At 39.3% G+C, this 22,268-nt stretch overlaps 1 pseudogene; it reads right to left on the minus strand.

Moving 5' to 3' along the window:
- Nucleotides 1-21,298, minus strand: part of LOC113774388 — a 135,403-nt pseudogene extending 114,105 nt beyond the window's left edge.
- Nucleotides 21,299-22,268: the final 970 nt, after the last annotated feature.

Here is a 22,268-nt window from a genome sequence, read left to right on the forward strand (position 1 = left end):
TTCTTTACCAGTAAAACCAACCCCCGGAATGATCAGATGACTTTAGAAGAAGACTTTAGATATATTAAACTAGTGCTGATATAGTGAGTATTGGTGTACAAAATTACAAGTTACAGATAACTTAGAGTAGTTAGCAATTACCACTTGTAACTCGTTGTGGCTTCTAACTTTCAAAAAAAAAAAATCAACTGCATAATTATGCAGATCTTGACATGATAAAATTAACTAATTGTGTCATTGATGTATTTTAGTTCCATAGTTGTATTAATTCATTTTTAGTAAATTGTCGTTCAGTTTCTATTTGCTTATTTATTTTCGTTCTCATTTGAGCTATTTAGTTATCCCCATTTTTATAAAAATTCCTCCCAAACTTTGAACTTAAGAGGAAACGAATTTTTCCGATCCCTGTATATTCGACCCAATTTGCCATTGTATATAAAATCTATATATGTTTTTAAACAAATATTTATTATTCCACGGACTCGACACCGGTCAAATTGTGTCATTGATTTAAAATGTATTTCAGTTCCACACTAGCCTACTGTATTTCTTGACTACAGTGTTGCACAGTTGTTCTGTTGACTCTTCAGAGCATTTCGAGAATTACTATCATTGAAGGACGATCATTTGGGGTCATTTGGACGCATCACAATGCTTTCAAAACTAATTTCCTCGCATTTCCACTTTCTTCTTCAGCCATACAATCTCCAATTTCCTTGACCTCTCCTTGGTTGAACTTTCCTCTTTGTGTTGTTGATAACATTTATGATTGATAATTGTCACAGGAAGATTTTAAGTGAAGGAGAGAGGTTCCTTCATAAAGTGACCCTTTTATGATTATTGATGTCTGGGTTCGTGATTGATGATCAGTTGACTTGGAAATTTTTTTTTTCTTGAGTGTTGACTTGGAAATCCATTTTTAATCAACTTTTAGAATACCAACAAGCATACTTTTCTTGTTGGGCTCCATTGACGGTAGTTTTGATCGGTAAATGCATTTAAAAATGAAGCCCTTTCGGTGTATAGTCTTTTTGTTGTTATTGCTGTGTAAGAAAATTAAAATAACATTATTATTTTACGAAAATGCAATCCATATAGCTTCTAAATGTTTACCATTTCGCTAAAGTATTTTGTCGTGGTCCGAATGTAGAAAGTAAGAAAACCGATCAGCTAAGTCAATTACTACTACTTCAAAATATTGTTGTACCAGATGTGTGGCACCATCCGGAGCGCTTCAACAATCAGGTGATGCTAGAAAAGTTTTCTTATTGAAGCATTGGCACAAGAAGTGACACAAGAAGTGAAGACATTGGACTAGAACTTCTAACGATTCGCCGTAAATATTAATAATAACGGTAACAACAATAATAATAAAAGTAATACACTGCAAAGTCAAGTACTAATATAACCCAAAATTAAAAAAAAAAGAGATACATGGGTTTGCATGAACTCCATTCCAAAATTAGACTGCCAAGTCAAAAAGGAAAAAAAAAAAAGGAAAAGAATATGATCACAGGCCCATTTTTTTAAAGTTCAGTGATGATCACCAGGTGTGTAGCAAATGTTACCGACAAAATTATCCGAGCTGAACCCCGAGAATAAAAAGTAAATTAAGCCAACTAAGGGAGACTTTTTGAGTACAACATTTTACAAATGGTCCCAAACTTGGGGGAGGGGGATGAGAATGAACCCAACTGTGCTATTGAGAATTGGGAGGGAGCTAAATAATCTTTGGAAACGTTTCCTGAGACAGGAACTGCAGGCAGGGGAGACTAACACTACCAAAATCTGCACTTGTAACACATTAACGACCACTGAGTAACGGATTAAGTATGCAGAGACTAAAATGTGCAGGTCTGTTTTTGAGTGAAGTCTTGTGACTTTGTACTTGGATGGTTTAGTTCATGATCAGCAGCATGTGGTCCTGAAGAGACGAAGACTCGTCGCGTGGACTTCACCAATTGGCATGTTATAGTCAATTACATTTATTGAATCTCTGCTGTTGCAGGAGGAGCCACATACTTTAATTAGCTTCTGATTTGGCACCAGAGCAAGAACTCACATTAACACGGCTCATCAAAGTTGTGCTTATCTTGAAGCCAACGGTGCAATTTCTTGAATCTATAAGGATAAAATTTTATGACATGACCATGACTGTGATGTTAATGAGGGAATTGTTCTGGTAGTAAAATAAGTTGAAGAAATTATAGTAAGATGTGTCAAGGTTCGAAAGTCTCATGGTTGTGTGCTTAGTTAATCAACATACACTAATGTGCATCCATCATTTGACGATTAATTATAATTTTCTTCTTTAATCTGATACTTTAACCTAGGAACCTCGGTATCCAAACATCGAGCAAGCAGGAAAACTTGCCACTGAACTCACTAATTGTGTTCTCAAAGAGAAAAAAACATTTTTGCAAATGTTGAATTGCCTGTGTTATGACTTGCCAATGTGCTAAGTTCAGGGCAAGTATACCTAGATTACACTTTATAAGTTGCTGAAATTAACATACCTACAGATCCATATTTATAGCGGCTCCATAGAGTCCTCAGATCAACTTAATTTACCATTCGTGAATCATAAGCACAAACCCCAAACTCTTACATGTACAAATTGGGTAGTATTATTTATCCGTCAGTTCTACTAACTCTTTCGTGGTGTCTGCCAAGATGGTACAATGTAATTCTTTATTGTGTCCACTATCCACTGTCTGTAAATGGTTTTAGAAATCAAGCAAAATCCGTTACTATAGTCCCATGGTCCCTAAAAAGACAAGTCCCAGTTGTACGTTAATGCCAATTTAACGTACAGACCTTGAAGGTTAAAGCTGTACGTTATGTGCTTTAATATATTTAAATCTAAATCACATGAATTTCATGAAAAAAAAAGGGAAACAAGGTTGAGTTGAATTAAATCTAAAGGGGTAAAACAAAAGAAAAACAAGGAAGATGAAGAATCAAAAAGGACAAAAAGATAGGAGAGAGATATTAAAGGTTTCAAAGGAAGAACAAAGAAGTGAAGAGAAAAATGAAGGGATAATATCAGAAACCTCCCTTAAGGTTTCCCTTAATATCACTTACTATCTCTAAAATTTTTAAAATATCATTTACCTCCCTTATTTTTGCTATCTATATGATAAAATCTTTAAAAATCCTAAACCACCCATTTGTTCCTTTTGCTAAATAAAAATACTCTTAAGCCACTTGTTTACTCCATTAAAAACCACCATCCAAAAAACAATTTTAAATACTACCACCACATCAAAAAGTCATAACTCCTAAAAATATAAATTTGAAAAAATTAAAAAATAGATACCTATGAAGAAATACATTCGTCCCAATTTAGCTTTATATAATCAAAATCAAATTTTTTTCTCAATGCTATTTATTTCTAACCTCTTTTCAACCCATGACCGAAGATTTTAAGTTGTACTAAATCATTATAAAAATCAAATAAAATAACCAAAGAAATCATACCTCGCTTTACCACAACTACTGCAAAAGAAAAAAAGATAAATAAATTTTAGTTTACAATAATTTACAAAAAAAAAATCATATAGTCATCCAAAAAAATGGACAAGATAGATTGTTGTAGAGAGTGGGAAATAAAGAAAGTGACTTTTATTTCTTTTTCTTTAATTTTTTTAACTCCATTTATTAATATGTGAGTAGTGTATAAAGTGAGGGTTAATACAGTCATTTTGCACTTACTAAGGGAGGTAGGTGATATTTTTAAAATCTCGAAGGTGCTAAGTGCTATTAAGAGAAACCTTAGGGAAGATTCTGATATTATCCCATATATATTATTCTGCCTTAAGGGAGTCGGGAATCCATATGTGTGTGTGTGTGTGTGTGTGTGTGTAGTGCAGGCAGCATAATCAAAGGCAAAGCCACATGTATTTGAGGGTGGGCAATTGCCTCCCTCAAATTTTATGAAATTATAAAATAGATTTGATATTTTGTAGTGCTTTCACTTTTTCACATTATTTGCACCCCCTCAATTCTTTAAAAATATTTAATTGCCCCCTTTAAGTTTTGTAAAATTGTAAAATAGTCTTGACATTTTGTAGTATTTTCATTTTTACACTTTATTTGCACCCTCTCAATTTTCTAAAAATACTTATTTGCCCTTCCATCCCCATGTTTTGTAAAGTTCCTTATGTTAGACCATTTACAAAGTTCGAATATTGATTTATGTCTCCTTCTTCAAATTTCTAAAATTATCTCTTTATATATAAAATTACTACATAGATTCGCTATATAGAAAAAAAAAATTACCATCGGCGGAGACTAAACTACTATTAGACCAAACGAATATCTCTACACCCGCTAGTGAAACTTTCAGGAAAAATCTTGGAGAAGAATGTAAATCGAGAGATTTGATCCTTTGACTTGTATCCAATGAGAGCTCCAAAGGTAGTTGGTTCATGAATCAGCTAACTCTTACAAGTGAAGAATATGTTATCCGCTGCCAAGTTCAAGAGTCTGACAAGTAAGCTAATACTTTTCTTACTATGTGTACATTGTTGTTCTCATCCTTTTCTGTGTTGTTATTGAATTATTTGTAAAGATGTTCAAATGCTCTTTTCTTGTATCCATCCCAGTGGATTTCGATTGTAATCATATAAACAACTATGAAAAAAAAAGAGTAAATGATATGCGGTAACCAAAGGCAAAGGAGGGAAAGTTGGGAGCAATGATCGTACAGGTGTTGACCAAAGTGTATCTCGAGCAAAATTTCATTGATATCACATAGTAATTATCAAATTTCATTGATATATCATGATCAAGTTTTAATTAGTCAAGTCATTCTTTTTCGTACTATCGATTTTTGGGTCCACGAATTGAAGTTGTCGATGGAATTTTTGACTAATAAACCCGTAGAATTCTGGGAACCAGACTTTTTTTTATTTTTTTTGAGATTTGGGCTCTAATGATAGAAACTGGTTAACCAATGCATTAAAAACTAAATGCTGACCGCTCAGGTCTAACAAGGAAAGAAAAAAACACAGATCCATCCACTTGGATGTGGCCTTTCATAATCCAGTGTGTTGATGAAAGGGAAAGACACGTTTGAAAGGAAAAATCCAAGGACAAAGAAAAAAGGCTACAAGGCTATGTTAAACTAACAATTTGGCAAGTAACAGCAACACTACTGGAAAAAATCAATCTTACGAATTTGCAGGAAATATTTAGATATACTGCTCGTTTTAGATAACATAACACTTAAAGAAAAAAAAAATGTACTGGAGCACAATTGTAGAAATTGTTAAGGTAAACACAAAGATTGATGCTGGTATTTCTACTATATATGAAGCATATATCAAGGTGCTACCCTTCAGTTTTATTGATATCAAACTGACATTTCAGTTTGCCATGTAATCTGGTAGTAGGTGGCATATTTAAGAGTTTGAAAGACAAATCTACTGGACAAAGCTTTCACTGAACTACTTAGTCATCCATCTGCTCTATTTCTAAAGCAACAGAGCTACATAGGGGTGCCGTTGACTCGTCAGAAGAACTACTATTGCTGCTTCTTTGCATGGATATGGGTGAATCTGGAGGGTAAAACAACGGTTTAGGAGGCAACTTTAGACCACTAGAATCACTTTCAAGCATTTCTAAGACTTCTCTCATTAAAGGACGATCCTCAGGTGTCATCTGTATGCACCACAATGCAATCAAAACCAATTTTCTTGTAATCGTCTTTTCTTCTTCTATTGCATGATCTCCGATTTCCATTTCCTCCACCTGATTGAATTTGTCATATATCCATGAAGGGAAGTATATTTGACTTGAATGCTCGGCATGCGCATCCACATTTCTCCCCCTTCCTGCCATCTCCATTAGTCACATTCCATAGCTGTAAACGTCTATCTTGTGTGAGATTCCTCCAATCTTTTTATAGAACAACTCTGGGGCCATGTAACCTAAAGTTCCTTTCGCAGCAGTAAGAGTTGCAATACTCTTTCCTGGTTCGCCATATTGGCTGATATCGATACGTATCGACCGAGTTGTAACTGGAACGGAAGGGACCGGTACGATATCGATCCCCAAATCGCGGATATTACCATATCCGCGAGAACTCGCTCTGACTCGGCCGATATTGGCCGATTCGAATCTGTGATGTATGATATCGACTGATATATCCGAGTCAACTCGGAGTCGACTCGGATTTTTTTTTAAATTGTGCCCTTTTTGGTATTTTCTAATTTTAGTAAATTTTTCAAAAATTTTGAAAACTTTCATGTGTTATAATATGCATATCACCCGCTAATCAACCGATATGCCGCGACGGATGTGAAACAACCGAGACCGCGACGCAACCGCGACCCGCGGTGGTGAACCATGTACTCTTTTGCATTGGGTAAAGTTTTGCAAGTCCAAAGTCTGAAACTTTTGGAACAAAGTTCTCATCGAGTAAGATGTTATGCGGTTTAATATCAAAATGCAGAATTTGCATATCACACCCCTGATCCAAGTATTCAATCCCACGAGCAACCCCCTTTTCAATCTCGCAAACTTGTTTCTAACTCAATGGAGAACCATTCTGACAGTTTGAGAAAATTAACTTATCCAGAGAGCCATTTGGCATATAATCATACACTAGAGCATGTTTTGAGGCAGTAACACAAAATCCCACTAACCGAACCACGTTCACATGGTGTATTCTTCCAATAGTTGCAACTTCATTGATGAACTCTTGCCCATTAGCTTTTGATTTGTTCAGCATCTTGACAGCAACTGCGCCTCCACTACGCAATTTGCCTTTGTAAACCAAACTATAGCCTCCTTCGCCTAATTTCTCCTCAAAATTTTTTGTCATTGTCTTAAGGGCAAAGAACCTGAGCGGCCATTAAACTATTATCAAGATCATGTTTTGGCCATCGAACTATTTTTCGTCAATAATTGACCACTAAACAACTTAATCAGTAAATCCGTGCCCATTTCGTCAGTAATGACTCTTAATTTCTGAAATTAGCATTACACGTGGCAAATCATAGGGGCAATTTTGTCCAACAATTTTCTGATCGTTCACTTACATTAAACCCATCAACTGAAAAGAAAAAAAGCAGAACGTGGGGCCACGTTCACCCTTGATAGCCCTGTAATCAATCGATACATCTACTTCTTGTTGGCTGCCTCCAATATTAGCTCTTGTGGTGTAATGTAATCTTTTCTTGTTGTCATAAACGTTCTCTCTTCTCAAAACCATTACCTGGTTTCTGATCTCGGCAGCCGCCGTCTCCTTAGGAGTTGGCCTAGCACTGGCAGCGCCTCCTCCGCTTCCAGCGATGCTCCTTAGGAGTTGGCATAGCGGTAGCAGCTCCTCCCCAACAAGGAGCGGTATTTCTCCCCCGATGAAAATTACGACTTAATAACCGGATGCGGGGTCGGTTCTCGATTCGAATTTGGCCCGGGAAAGACCCAGAACACCCGAGCAATAGTAGAGCTAGTATTTGGAAGACCAACAAGTGTTTTGGATCCTCATTTCTTCCAGAAAGTAAAGCGCAGATTGAATTGAAGGTGGAAGGAAGGGGACGGTGGAAAAGAAAGGTGGTGGTTGTCGAGGAGGAGGTAGATGTGGAGGGAACAAGTGCCGAATGGGCTTTTGGACCAGGTGAGGCCAAAGAGGCCTTGTTGAGTTTGATAGAGGGAGGTGGTGAGATTAGGATTGGCAGAAAGGACCGCCTTGGCGGCGGCGGCGGTGCGGAAGCATGAAGGGAAGGAAAAAGAGTGGTGGTCGGGATGGGGCATTTTGAGAATTCCAACTATAATGACTCTGGGTCCGGAGTGAGGTTTGGGAGATTGGTTGGATTTGCTTTTGTGAAATGTGATGATGTAAATTGCCGCAACGGATCTTCTGTCCCACACCCTGTGTCACTCTCTGTCCCACTTTTTATTATATTACTATTTCTCATTCATAAACATCATGTTTTAATTCTTTTTTGCTTCCTTAAGATCCAATAACTATTAATTGAGTAATACACAAAATTTAACAAACTAAAAAAATCAAAATGCATAAAAAATGAGATTTTTTATGAATTTTTTGCTGTATTTTTTAATTTTCTATTATATATTTCTTTTTTGAAGCTGTTATATTTATTTTTTACTTAATTAATAGTTATTGGATCTTAAGGAAACAAAAAAGAATTAAAACATGTTATTTATGAATGAGAAATAACAATATAATAAAAAGTGGGACAGAGAGTAGCACAGGGTGTGGGACAGAAGATCCGTTGCGGTAAATTGCGGGTTTATGTATACTTAGTGATCCGTGCACCCTTGACGTGTACAGCTTTTTTTTCTTTTCAGTTGATGGGTTTAATGTAAGTAAACGGTCAATAAATTGTTGGACAAAATTACCCATGTGATTTGCCACGTGTAATGCTAATTTCAGAAATTAAGAGTCATTACCGACGAAATGGGCACGAATTTACTGATTAAGTTGTTTAGTGATCAATTATTGATGAAAAATAATTCGATGGCCAAAACATGATCCTGACAATAGTTTAATGGCCACTCAAGTTTTTTGCCCTTGTCTTAATTAATTTGTATGAGTACCTAATGGGCATGAGTCTGCTGTTTGTTTGTAGGAAATCTTCTATTGTATCATACCTCGATAAATGCATCTGACGACACCGACAAAGGAGGAAAGCAAACAAGATGGCAATGCCAATGACACTTTTTGCCGGAATGAGTAGAACTGAAATAGAAGAAAAGAACAATTTTGTTTAGCAAAGGTTGATTCTAGCACATCCCCAATTGACAGAGCTCTCAACTATAAATCAGATGCCTTACCCAAGACTTTGATACCAAAACCCATGTTATCTGTTTATAAAAGAAAAACTCCAAGGATTATAATGGAAATACTGAAATCGAAAGAATGTGACTGATTAAAGAATGATTTTAAGGACAATGCTACAATGCCTATAGTTATGGTAACGATATTAGGAAACCTACTATTATAAGTTTCTATTACCTTTAGTGACAGATCAAGTTTTTTAGCGACTTTTTAAATATTATATTAAATTAATTAATATTAACTTTAGTAAGTTTTTAATTAAAACTAGTAAGTAAACATGCAGCTATGGCCTACTTAGCAATTCTGCTCCACAAAAACATATATGGTACTAATAGAAGACAACTCAATATCTTATCTTGTTTTTATTCTTGGTTCCCACAATTCTATTCTTCTCTTTTCTTCATTCTTTTTCCACACAGAAGCCAACCAAGTTGAATGTTGACTTGGAGTCTCTTTTGATTTATTGATGGAAGGAATTCTCATCAAACAATTTCAGTCAGATTTTGTAGTAGTTGCATTCCCAAGCAATTTCATACTGGGCTCCATATCCATTGATACTTAGGACGAAGATGCATTTATTTTGTTGTATAGGAAATTTCTACTGAGTGATGCATTTATTTTATTGACTAAAATGTACTTGTATCTAATACTCTAACCATTCTTTACCGGTAAAACCAACAGGCGGAATGATCAGATGACTTTAGAAGAAGACTTTAGATATATTAAACAAGTGCAAATATAGTGAGTATTGGTGTACAAAGTTACAAGTTACAGATAACTCAGAGTAGTTAGCAATTACCGCTTGTACCTCGTTGTGGCTTCTAATTTTGAACAAAAAAAAAATTCTCCTACACTAGCCTACTGTATTTCTTGACTAAAGAGTTGCACAGTTGTTCTGTTGACTCTTCAGAGCATTTTGAAAATTACTATCATTGAAGGACTATCATTTGGGGTCATTTGGACGCACCACAATGCTTTCAAAACTAATTTCCTCGCATTTCCACTTTCTTCTTCAGCCATACAATGTCCAATTTCTGATTGATAACATTTATGATTGATAATTATCACAGGAAGATTTTAAGTGAAGGAGAGAGTTTCCCTCATAAAGTGATCCTTTTATGATTATTAATGTCTGCGTCCATGATTGATGATTAGTTGACTTGGAAATTTTTTTTTTTGAGAGTTGACTTGGAAATCCATTTTTAATCAACTTTTAGAATACCAACAAGCATACTTTTCCTGTTGGGCTCCATTGATGGTAGTTTTGATGGGTAAATGCATTTAAAAATGAAGTCCTTTTAGTCTATAGTCTTTTTGTTGTTATTGCTGTGTAAGAAAATTAAAATAACAATTGCACCGTAAAATGAAACTTAGGTTGAGCAGAAAAATCCAATAGAATCTATTGCAAACGGATATAGCTGTTAATTGGGGATGTCAACTTGAAAATGCTTTTCACTTGTTACTTTAAAGCGGATTCTTACAGCACAAATTATCATAAAAAGGAGGTCAAGTGAAAGCTTCTGGACGTATTGGCTTATTGCTCATATTTAGAACATATTAGAAATAGTTTTACAGAATATTGGAAGCTACTGCCACAATTTCCATTCTTAGTTTAGCATGAGAATAAACATTTCTCATCAGCATATCACAACCAACTCCTAGACAGTGCGATCAGCTAAGTCATTTACTGCTACTTCAAAATATTGTTGTACCAGATGTGTGGTACTTCAACAAAACTATCGTATGTAGCAAATGTTGCCGACAAAATTATCCGAGCTGAACCCGGACAACAAAAAGTAAATTAAGGCAAGGGAGACTTTTTGAATACAACATTTTACAATTGGTCCCAAACTAAGTTATTGAGAATTCAGAGGGTGCTAAACTACCTTCAGAAATGTTTCAGGAACCTCGGTATCCAAACATTGAGCAAGCAGGAAAACTTACCACTGAACTCATTAATGAGTTCATTAAACATAAACAACAAACTTCTGACAAGGGCAAATAAAACATTTTTGCATAAGTTGAATTGCCTGTCTTACGAATGGCCAATGTGCTAAGTTCAGGGCAAGCATACCTAGATTACAATTTTCAAGTGGCTGAAATTAACATATTTACAGTGAATTTAGTCAATTGCTATACCAACAGATCCATATTTATAGAGTCCTCAGATCAACTTAATTTACCATTCGTGAATCATAAACACAAACTCCAAACTCTTACATGTACAAATTGGGTATAATTTATCTGTGAGTTCTGCCAATTTTCGTGGTGTCTTCCAAGATGGTACAATGTAATTCTGCATTGTGTCCATGTCCACTGTCTGTAAATGGTTTGAGAAATCAAGCATAATCTTTTGACCAATAACAGCAACAGCACTGGAAAAGATTGATCTTATGAATTTGCAGCAAATATTTAGATATCCTACTTGCTGTTTTAGATAACATATTTTAAGAGAAAAATATTCACTGAGCTCAATTGAAGAAATTATTAAGTTAAACTAATATTTCAGTCTGCCATTTTATCTGGTACTAGGTTGCATGTTTAAGAGTTTGAAGGACAAATCCACTACAAAGCTTTCACTGAAAGTACTACTTAGTCAGCCATCTGCTCTATTTCTAAAGACACAAAGCTACGCAGGGGTGCCGTTGACTCATCAGAAGAACTACTATTGCTGCTTCTTTGCATGGATATGGGTGAATCCGGAGGGTAAAACGACGGTTTAGGAGGTAACTTTAGGCCACTAGTATCACTTTCAAGCATTTCTAAGACCTCTCTTATTGAAGGACGATCCTCAGGTGTCATCTGTATGCACCACAAGGTAATCAAAATCAATTTTCTTGTAATTGTATTTGCTTCTTCGGTTGCATGATCTCCAATTTCCGTGGCCTCCTCTTGATCGAATTTGTCATATATCCATGAAGGGAAGTATATTTGACTTGAATGCTCAGCATGCGCATCCACATTTCTCCTCCTCCCAGCCATCTCCATTAGTAACATTCCATAGCTGTAAACGTATGTTGTATGCGAGACTCTCCCAATCTTTTTATAGAACAACTCCGGGGCCATGTAAGCTAAAGTTCCTCTCGCAGCAGTAAGAGTTGCAGTACTCTTTTGTATCAGGTAAAGTTTTGCAAGTCCAAAGTCCGAAACTTTTGGAACAAAGTTCTCATTGAGTAAGACGTTATGCGGTTTAATATCAAAATGCAGAATTTGCATATCACACCCCTGATGCAAGTATTCAATCCCACGAGCAACCCCCTTTGCAATCTCACAAACTTGTTTCCAACTCAATGGAGAACCATTCTGACAATTTGAGAAAATTAACTTATCCAGAGAGCCATTTGGCATGTAATCATACACTAGAGCATGTTTTGAGGCAGTAACACAAAATCCTACTAACCGAACCACGTTCACATGGTGTATTCTTCCAATAGTTGCAACTTCATTGATGAACTCTTGACCATTAGTTTTTGATTTGTTCAGCATCTTGACATTAACTGCACCTCCACTGCACAATTTGCCTTGTAAACCAAACCATAGCCTCCTCGACCTAGTTTCTCCTCAAAATTTTTTGTCATTGTCTTTATTTCTTTGTACGAGTACCTAATGGGCATGAGGCTGTTGTTTGCTTGTAGGAAATCTTCTATTGTATCATACCTCGATAAATGCCTCCGACGACACCGATAAAGGAGGAAGGCAAACAAGAGGATAATGCCAATGACATGTTTGCTGCATTTAGTAGAACTGAAGTAGAAGAACAAAACAATAAGTTTTAGCAATGATTGATTGACTTCTAGTATTTTCCAAATAGACTGATACGAATCAGATGCCTTACCCAAAACTGCGACACCACTACTCCCGTAGACTGCTTACAAGAAAAAGGATTATAATGGAAATACTGAAATATAAAGAGTCTGACTGATTAAAGAATGATTTTTTTTTGTGTATATCAATTAAATAAGTTTACTCACATCGAATTGCTTTGCTGATTCGTCCTTGTGGGAGCCCTATATCGCCCAAGGACAAAAATCAAAGTCAATGTCCAATTGCATGACTAGGTGTCGAAGCCTGTGCAATAATAAAATTAAACCTATTTGCCAGTTAAAATGACCAAAACCCAATTTCAAGTACTGGAGCAGGGACTCTAGGTGTGCAATGGGTTACTTGATTCACCCTGTTCCCGAAGTGTTTGCTTGATCCGATATACCTGAATGGAATGGTTATTTCTTTTCACAATAATTATGAATTTGTAGCCAGGGCAAGCAGGGTCGTGTCCACAGGGACTGGGTATATTTGTTTCTTAAGAAATCCAAAATAACACAGGGGGTGATTTTGTAGAAACGACGACAATCCAATAAATCCAAATAAGAAAATAAAAATAAATAACTAACGCGAAATTAAACCACAATTCACTGAACTTAAAGTAACAATAATTAAAGGTCTAAATCAATTAAAACAAGGAAACAATTAAAAACAAAACAAAGTAGGCAATTAAGAGGCAAATGGCAATTCATTAAAATCAAGGTAATGTTAATCAAAGATCTAGCCAAGAAATAACTTCAGCAATGGTTCACCTAATTGATCATCGAAGCAAGGGCAATTCCAATTATTTATTAATAAATAGGTTATAACTACCAAACAAGCGATGGCAGTCAACCCCTCCTTACTGTGTCGGTGATTAAGGTACGCCCGTTAATCACTGCTCTAATTAGAAAATAATCTTAGATACGCCCGTAAGATTTAATTCCCCAATTGCCTTACGTATTAGAGAAGCCCTATTCTAACCAAATAACGCACTACCAGGGTTATTTTAGATTAGCCCGCCTATCCCCCTGACACGAACCTAATCGTGCCAGTTGTCACTAATTTAAGGTAATTAAACAATTACGGATTTAATGCCCTAATTGACAATATATTATCAAATCAATTAATTATCCGGATCCAAGACAATCAATTAATTAAATAACCATGAGCGTAGCAACCAAGGAATATGCGAATACCAATAAATAAAAGGAAAAGATTAAATTAAAACGATCTCACAATTTTTAGGCGAACCAGAACCTCCGTTGTCCCTTGGCTAGAGTTGGAAAATTAGTTCATATTTGATGAACAAAACTCAAACAAAATTGAAGAGAGAGATGCAGCCATCAATTGGGCAAATGCCCAAGTTCAATTCGTTTGAAGGAGTACCGAAAACCGAAATTGCAGCAGATGGTTTAATGTGTTAACTTGTCTGCTCATACCAAGGAAGAAAACGAAACTGCTACCAGCTAAAAGGTGGAAAAGCTAATCAGGAAAAGTCAAGTACTAAAGCTAAGCTATCCTGCCATGCGTAAGAAAAGTAAGAAGCAAAGCTCAAGGAAAAGTCAACAAGAAGCTCCTAAGCTACAGACGAAAGACTCAGCCCAAAAAGCCAGCCATCCAGTCCTCCTCCTCTTCCTTTTTTAATTGCGGCGGCACTTCAGCAGAACCAAACCCTCCAGCCGTTCTTCCCTCGCGAAATTTACAAAAATGGGCGTAATATCTTCTTTTCCAAAAATACCCCTGGGACAAAATCCATCATCTGGACTCTTTTCACGTCAAATTAGCACTTGTTATTATATTTTCGTTCTACTCCCTGAAATAAATGCAAAATACTAAAAGTGAGTAGAATCTCGTAATTAATCCACATCAAGTCAAGTAACAGGGGAAATTAATAATAAAATAAATGAATAAATTGCAACGTATCAATTCCCCCCACATCTAACCCATACTTGTCCTCAAGCATAAGAACAGTAAACGAACACCAAAATTTGATAATGGCCATTACTCTATCTACTATATTGCCAAGGTATTAAGAAGAAAACATATATCGAGCATTAGTGGTCAAAATCCGAAAAGCATCCCCCCCAGTTAGCCTCTAAACCACCAATTTCTTCAATTCTAAGTTAACCAGTCTAAGAAAAGGGAATGGCGCACGACGTTCATCAGCAAATGGTCCAAATATTCACACAAGTCTCCATATTAAGTCCATAAACCGGCAAGCTTTCCTATTATCTATTCTCTCTTTCTTTTTCTCTTTTTTTTCGTTTTTTATTTATTTATTTATTTTTTTATTTTACTAATAATAATAAGTAACACAAAAAGACTTAGTCTTTAGCCGCCGGAGCCTTTTTGACGCGAACTCCAACATTTTTAGATGAAGGAACCCGGTTACTCAGCTCCTACAGCTATACGACCACGTACTCATAGAAAGTACTACATTTTGATGCGAGAATCGGCACTTCTAGGTGCAGATCCCCGGTTACTCAGTAGTGACTAATAGCGGAGTACAGTCCAGATTATTCACAGCCAACCAACGCCAAAAGCACAAAATCACAACACTAAAAACCAAAAATAGGAGCAGCTCGTCTTATTATTGCCAAACATGGAGAACTGGAGTCAATATTGGACCAGTTCACATTAAAACGCCAACAGTCATTCCCTATGCCTAGAAAAGTTAACAAATAAATCAAAAGAGTCAAGCAGTCCGATATTCACCAAGGAGACATCTTGAATTCAACCACCTTAACCCGATACATTTTTATTTAAAAACTTGGCAAAAGTAGAAGTAGAGTTAATAAACCAACATCCATATTTTTTCACGAAGAAGAAAGAAAGAAAATAAGCAACTAGAAATAAGCAACTAGAAACAAAGCTAAAAACTAAAAACACTAGCACCCCATTAGATCCCCCCCCACACCTGTAGGACACATTGTCCTCAATGTGTCACATAAAAAGCAAAAGTGAGGGAGAAAGCAACCAAACTTCCCTGAAACCGGGTCAAAGTGGAGGGTGAGGTGGTGCTGGGGGTGGGAAACCCGAGTGCTGCAGGAATGCCGCCAGATTCTGTGCCATAGCCGCCACATTGCTCTCGATGTTAATCATCCGGGCTTCCAAATTCTGAATCTGCGTCTTGATTTGGTGCCAATCTTCAGCCCCTGCTGGTGGAGGGGGCTGAGCGGACGTCGACGGGCCAGGATCACCGCCAACTGGGGCCAAACGGGTGCAGGAAGAGCGAGGTGGGGCGCGGGGTGGTCCCGGGGGCACAAATCGGTAGCAGCCATCGATGAGCTCCAGAATCCCCATCTTCTCTAAGCGGTCAGCAGTGAGACGTTCCATGTCACAGGCCAAATGCAGATTGTGATCCTGTAGATTAAGAACGCCTAGCTGGATCGCCAAGTGCGTGATATACGACCCAAGGATCAATGGCTTGTTCTTCTTTTCCATAACGGACTTGAATTGTGCGCCCAACCAACAACCTAGATTGACATTGAAACCATTTTTCATGCACCAAAGGAAGAAGAGCTCTGGCCGAGAGATAATACCGGAGCTGTCTTTTCTGCCCGAGTAACTGTACGCTAAAAGCCTCTGAACATACCGAGCACTCGGATCCTCAAGAAAGGAGCTCCGAGACCGAGAGGGGTCATAACGCTGCATGTCGACAGACATATCCTCCCACACCTCACGGTAGGCAGAAAGGAAAGGCTCCACATAATCACAGGCATTCTCGCCGTATTCCCTAGTCTCTGCATACTCCCGAGTGATGAAACCGAAAGCCAGATTGAACTGAGTAATAGAGAAATTGAATTCTTGGCCCATGAGACGGAAGCGAATGACATCGGGAGTCTCAACAGTATACCTAGTCGGTAAATCAAACTCAAAAGTGGCGTAAAACTCTCTAGTCAACTCGACAAAGGCGGGCTGGAAGATATCAAGATAGGGGTGCCATCCAATGGCGGTGTACATGCGCTCAACCTCCCCTTGGATCCCCAGAAAAATCATAGTAATGTGGTCCGCGCATTTGCACGGAATGATACGCCGCTCACATGCTTGAGCGTAGCGCCGCTGATCGGCGGCTCTAGTGAACTCCAAATGCCCTCCCAAGTGAGTGGCGGAAGCCACGTGGGCACCCCTACCCCTGCCCAACCTGGTTCGTACACCTGAAGCGGTAGGTTGGTTTATAGGGGTATTGACCGGAATGGAGGATTGGGGTGGAGACTGAGAGGGTATAAGGGCCCTAGACCTAGAAGATGATTTCGGCTTCACCATGGCCTCAAACCAGTCGACTCAAAGCAACAGAAGATCCAATAGGTATAGAAACCAGCAAGAGCAACTAGCAAAAGAAACTCAGCGAAAACAAAGCAAAAATCTCCTAGTAGTAACCCAATCAATATCAAACAAAAGAGTTTCAGCAAGTAACAACGCCCAATACCCCCACAGAAGGCAATAAGTAGCCCGATATAGTAAGGCCCCTCCCAATTAGCAATTCAACAAGTAATTAAACCGAGTATTACCAATCTCACAAGTAATTCACGCGGCCAGGCTTTCTAAGTCAACAGGCAATTTCAGAAATAACTGAACTAAAATTCAAAAAGAGGCCGCAGGTCCTCCAGCAATTCAAGCAAAATTGTGCCCAGCAATTCACAACGAGTGAACCAATGTCCACAGTAACGTGAGATTCAAAGTTTCCTCCAAAGTTAGCAAACAATCACTGCAATTCAGCTCACCCAAAGTCCCAACAAAATGGCACCAGTTGGCCAATTAATTGCCAAATTTTAACCCAACCCAAAAGAAATAGCAGTTCCAAGAAAAAAATAGCCCAACCAGTACCACTGGCGGAAATCACCAATTGAGAGAATAAACTCCAACCGTCAACAATACCAAATGTGGAAAATCCGAAACAGCACCAATCAATATTAGAAATTGGGGAATAAAGTCCAAATATCTCCACCAGTACCTCGGCAGTTGGTGGACAGAGCAACAAGCAGTGTCGCGGAACTGGGGTGAGAGGGAGCGACGCAAACGGCCAGCGGTGGAGCGGTTGTGGGGGAAGTGGACAGGAAGGCTCGCGGTGTGAGAGCAAGCCGTGGGCAGCAGCTGGTTGGCTCGCCGTGCATAAGAGAGTTGGGCTGGTGCACGGTTGAGTGTCAGTGGCAAGGAGATGCGGCGGTTGTTGACTGCGCAGGGAGGAAGAGGCGGTTGACGGGTAGCGCAGCGGCGGGGCGCAGTGGGTCGCGCGGCTGCTGGTGGTCGGCGTACAGGGGTGGGGGAAGCAACAAGGGAAAGAGATGCTGCGGCGGGCGTCGCGGTTGGGCGGCGGGATAGAGGTTGCTGCCGCGCCTGTGGGCTTGCGGTTGCGCGAGGAGGGAGCTGCGTGTGGAGGCTGCGGTGCAGTAGAGCTGGTGGCGGTGACGTGCGACTGAGGTGGGCGGCGCGAGTGGATGGCAGGCGATGGAACTTCAGCAGCGGCGGCGTGCGGTGGAGATCTGCTGGTTGGCGGCAGTGGAGGCGTGGGTTGCGGCTGATGGCCACGGATCAAAGAGAGAGGGAGAGAGCTCGCGGCGTGAGCGGAGCTGGTGGGAGGGTAGCGCGGCTTTCGGTCGGCGTGCGCAGAGAGAAGGGGAGCGGCGGGGAAGAAAGAAAGAAAAGAGAAAGAAAGAAGAAGAGGAAAGAAGGAAAGAAGGAAAGAAAGAAAGAAAAGAAAAAGAAAAAGAAAGAAATTGTTTTGTCTTTTTTTTCCTCTTCTTTAGGCTCCATTTAAGCCACGGTGAATTTTTATTTTTCTTTTTTTTTCTTTTTTTTTACGGAAATTAATTTCAAAATTTTAAATTATTATTATTATTTTTTTTTATTTTTTTATTTTTGAATTTTGAAACCCGTACCTTTCTCGCGAACATGACGCGGGCACGTCAAGAGGGCAAGAAGGCTTTCGGACGATTCTGATCATGAGCTTTCTGCACGTCATCACGCGGGCGGGTCAAGAGGGCAAGAGAGCTTTCGGCAGATTCTGATCGTGAGCTTCCCGCACGTCATCACGCGGGTGCGTCAAGAGGGCAAGAGAGCTTTTGGACGATTCTGATTGTGAGCTTCCTGCACGTCATCACGCGGGCGCGTCAAGACTGAAGGTCACCTATAAATCAGCAAAAACGAAAACTGAAACCCAAAATCAGTCGAATTCAAGGAAAACATATTTAAACTATCACACGAAATCAAACAAACAATTAAAAGAAACAATTGGGTTGCCTCCCAATGAGCGCCTGTCTTTAATGTTTTTGGCTAGACATGGTAAAGTGTCACTGATTAGAACACGGTGGCGCGTCTAGACTTGTTGTCTCCACCTCTCCACCTGAAAATCCTTCATAGTAATGCTTGAGACGGTGTTCATTCACCACAAATTTGTTGTCTGTTTTAGCGCTCTGGATTTCAACTGCACCATAGGAAAAAATGTGAGTCACAATAAAAGGTCCAATCCAACGGGAACGTAGCTTACCTGGAAATAGCTTGAGCCTGGATTGGTACAGGAGGACCTTCTGACCAACTTCAAAGATTTTTCTAGAGATTTGTTGATCATGAAATGCCCGGCTTCTTTCCTTATAAATTAAAACGTTTTCGTACGTTTCGTTCCGGATTTCCTCCAACTCTTGCAAATCCAACTTCCATTGGGCACCGGTCTCCTCTAGGTTCATGTTGCATTGTTTTATCGCCCAAAAAGCCTTGTGCTCAAACTCCACTGGAAGATGACACGGCTTCCCAAATACCAACCTGTACGGTGACATCCCTATAGGAGTCTTGTATGCCGTCCAATAGGCCCAGAGTGCGTCCTCCAACCATTGATTCTAATCTTTCCTATCGGGGCGCACCATTTCTCCAAAATGGATTTAATCTCCCGATTCGATACCTCCGCTTGACCATTAGTCTGCGGGTGGTACGACGTCGAGACCCTGTGGAGAACACCATACTTGCGAAATAACGCAGCTATGATTTTGTTGCAGAAGTGCGTTCCCCTATCACTGACAATAGCTCTTGGCATTCCAAATCGCACAAAAATATTATACCTGATAAAATCTGCAACTACTTTCGAGTCATTAGTCCGAGTGGCCTTGGCCTCCACCCATTTAGACATATAATCAACTGCCAACAAAATATATATAAAACCAAATGAAGTAGGAAAAGGCCCCATGAAATTTATATCCCAGACATCAAAAATTTCGACAAAAATCAACGGGACTTGGGGCATATGATCTCTACGGGCTATATTGCCAACCCTTTGGCAGCGATCACATGACTTACAAAACACATAGGCATCCTTAAACAATGAAGGCCAATAAAATCCACTTTCTAAAACCTTATGAGCAGTTCTCTTGGGTCCAAAATGACCTCCACAGGCAAAAGTATGATAAAAAATTAAAATCGATTGAAATTCCATTTCACTTACACATCTCCGCATCACTTGATCTGCGCATCTTTTCAATAAGTACGGGTCATCCCAGATAAAATACTTGGCGTCGCTCTTCAACTTATCCCTCTTCGATTTTGACCAACCTACAGGAAAATTACCAGTTACCAAATAATTGACCAGATCAGCATACCAAGGCAATTGAGAATTTAAAAAAATAAATGCTCTTCAGGGAATGCATCCTTCAATGGTTCACTATCCTCTCCAACGGGGATACGACTCAAATGGTCGGCTACTAAATTCTCTGACCCTCTTTTATCCCTTATCTCCAGGTCAAATTCATGTAGGAGCAATATCCACCGTATGAGCCTCGGTTTCGCATCTTTCTTGGTCATCAGGTATCTCAATGCTGCATGGTCAAAAAATACAATCACTTTAGCACCTAACAAATATGACCTGAATTTTTCTAAAGCAAAAATAACTGCGAGAAGCTCCTTCTCGGTGGTGGAGTAATTCAACTGCGGCCCATTCAGGGCGCGGGACGCATAATAGATGACGTGGGCTGCCTTTCCTACTCGCTGCCCCAATATAGCCCCTACAGCATGGTCACTGGCATCACACATGATCTCAAATGGTAAATTCCAGTCAGGGGGCTGGATGATTGGAGGTGAGGTCAACAATTCCTTCAACTTGTCGAAAGCTCTCTCACACTTGTCATCAAACTCGAAGGCTACATCCTTTTGTAGAAGTTGGAACAGCGGGGCCCCAATTTTTAAAAAATCCTTGATGAACCTTCGATAAAAACCTGCATGTCTAAGAAAAGAACGCACCTCCCGCACACTTGCGGGGTAAGGCAAAGCAGATATAATATCTATTTTCGCCCTGTCAATTTCAATAACCTTAGACGACACAACATGACCTAAGACTATCCCGTGGTCAACCATGAAATGACATTTTTCCCAATTAAGCACAAGATTAGTTTCTATATACCTTATTAGGATCAATCTCAGGTTATCTAGGCACGTATCAAAACTATCACCATACACACTGAAATCGTCCATGAAAACTTCAATAATTTTCTCCACATATTCAGAAAAAATACTTACCATACACCTCTGGAATGTTGCAGGTGCATTGCACAACCCGAATGGCATTCGTCTATAGGCAAAGGTCCCGAACGGGCACGTGAAGGTTCTCTTCTCTTGATCTTCTGGTGCAATTGCTATCTGAAAGTATCCTGAAAATCCATCCAAAAAGCAATAGTAAGACCTACAAGCTAAACGTTCAACCATTTGGTCAATGAAAGGGAGAGGAAAATGGTCCTTTTTGGTGACGGCGTTTAGCCTACGGTAGTCTATACACTGCCTCCATCCAGTGGGTTTGCGCACTGGCACGAGTTCACCTGTTTGGTTGGCTTCCACCGTCACTCCCGCCTTCTTTGGAACTACCTGGATCGGGCTCACCCAAGGGCTATCTGATATTGCAAAAATAATCCCCACATCTAACAATTTCAAAATCTCCTTTTTTACAACTTCCATCATGAGGGGGTTGAGCCTCCTTTGAGCCTGCCGAACAGGTTTAGCATTCTCTTCCAGTCTAATCCGGTGCATACAGATGGCCGGGCTGATCCCCTTGATGTCTGCGATGGTCTATCCTATCGCTTCTTTATGCTCTCTAAGGACTCAGATCAACTTCTCCTCCTGTGTTTTTGAGAGTACAGATGAGATAATCACCGGGAGTGTCTCGTTGTCACCCAAATACGCATACTTCAAGTGCTCTGGTAGAGGCTTCAACTCCACTACAGGTGCCTGCACCACAGATGGCAATACCTTCTGGTGAGATTCGGGAATAAAAATAGGCAAGACTTCATACCTTTTTGAGGTGGTCGGCAATGAGTGTAATGCACCTATTGTGCATTTTAGATCCTCACTCCACTCCACCTTAGGAGTTGTCTCCAACTCGAGGTGCTTGGTTAAAGCCACCTCCAACTCATCCCTGCCAACAGTTTCAAACACTTCCTGCACTGCAGGGTCAATAGCACTCACAGAGAAAACTAAGCTAAAGTTGGAATTTGAGGGGTATTTCATAGTATCAAAGATATTAAAATGCACAGTTTCCCCATCAAATTCCATGGATAAGGTACCCTTATTAACATCAATTTTTGTTTGTGCTGTACTCATAAAGGGTCTACCCAATAACAAAGGTGAGGGATCCGGGGAGTGGTCGTCATCCATATCAAGTACATAAAAATCAGCTGGAAAC

Source organism: Coffea eugenioides, chromosome 6, assembly GCF_003713205.1.
Source record: "Coffea eugenioides isolate CCC68of chromosome 6, Ceug_1.0, whole genome shotgun sequence".
NCBI classification, from domain to species: Eukaryota; Viridiplantae; Streptophyta; class Magnoliopsida; order Gentianales; family Rubiaceae; genus Coffea; species Coffea eugenioides.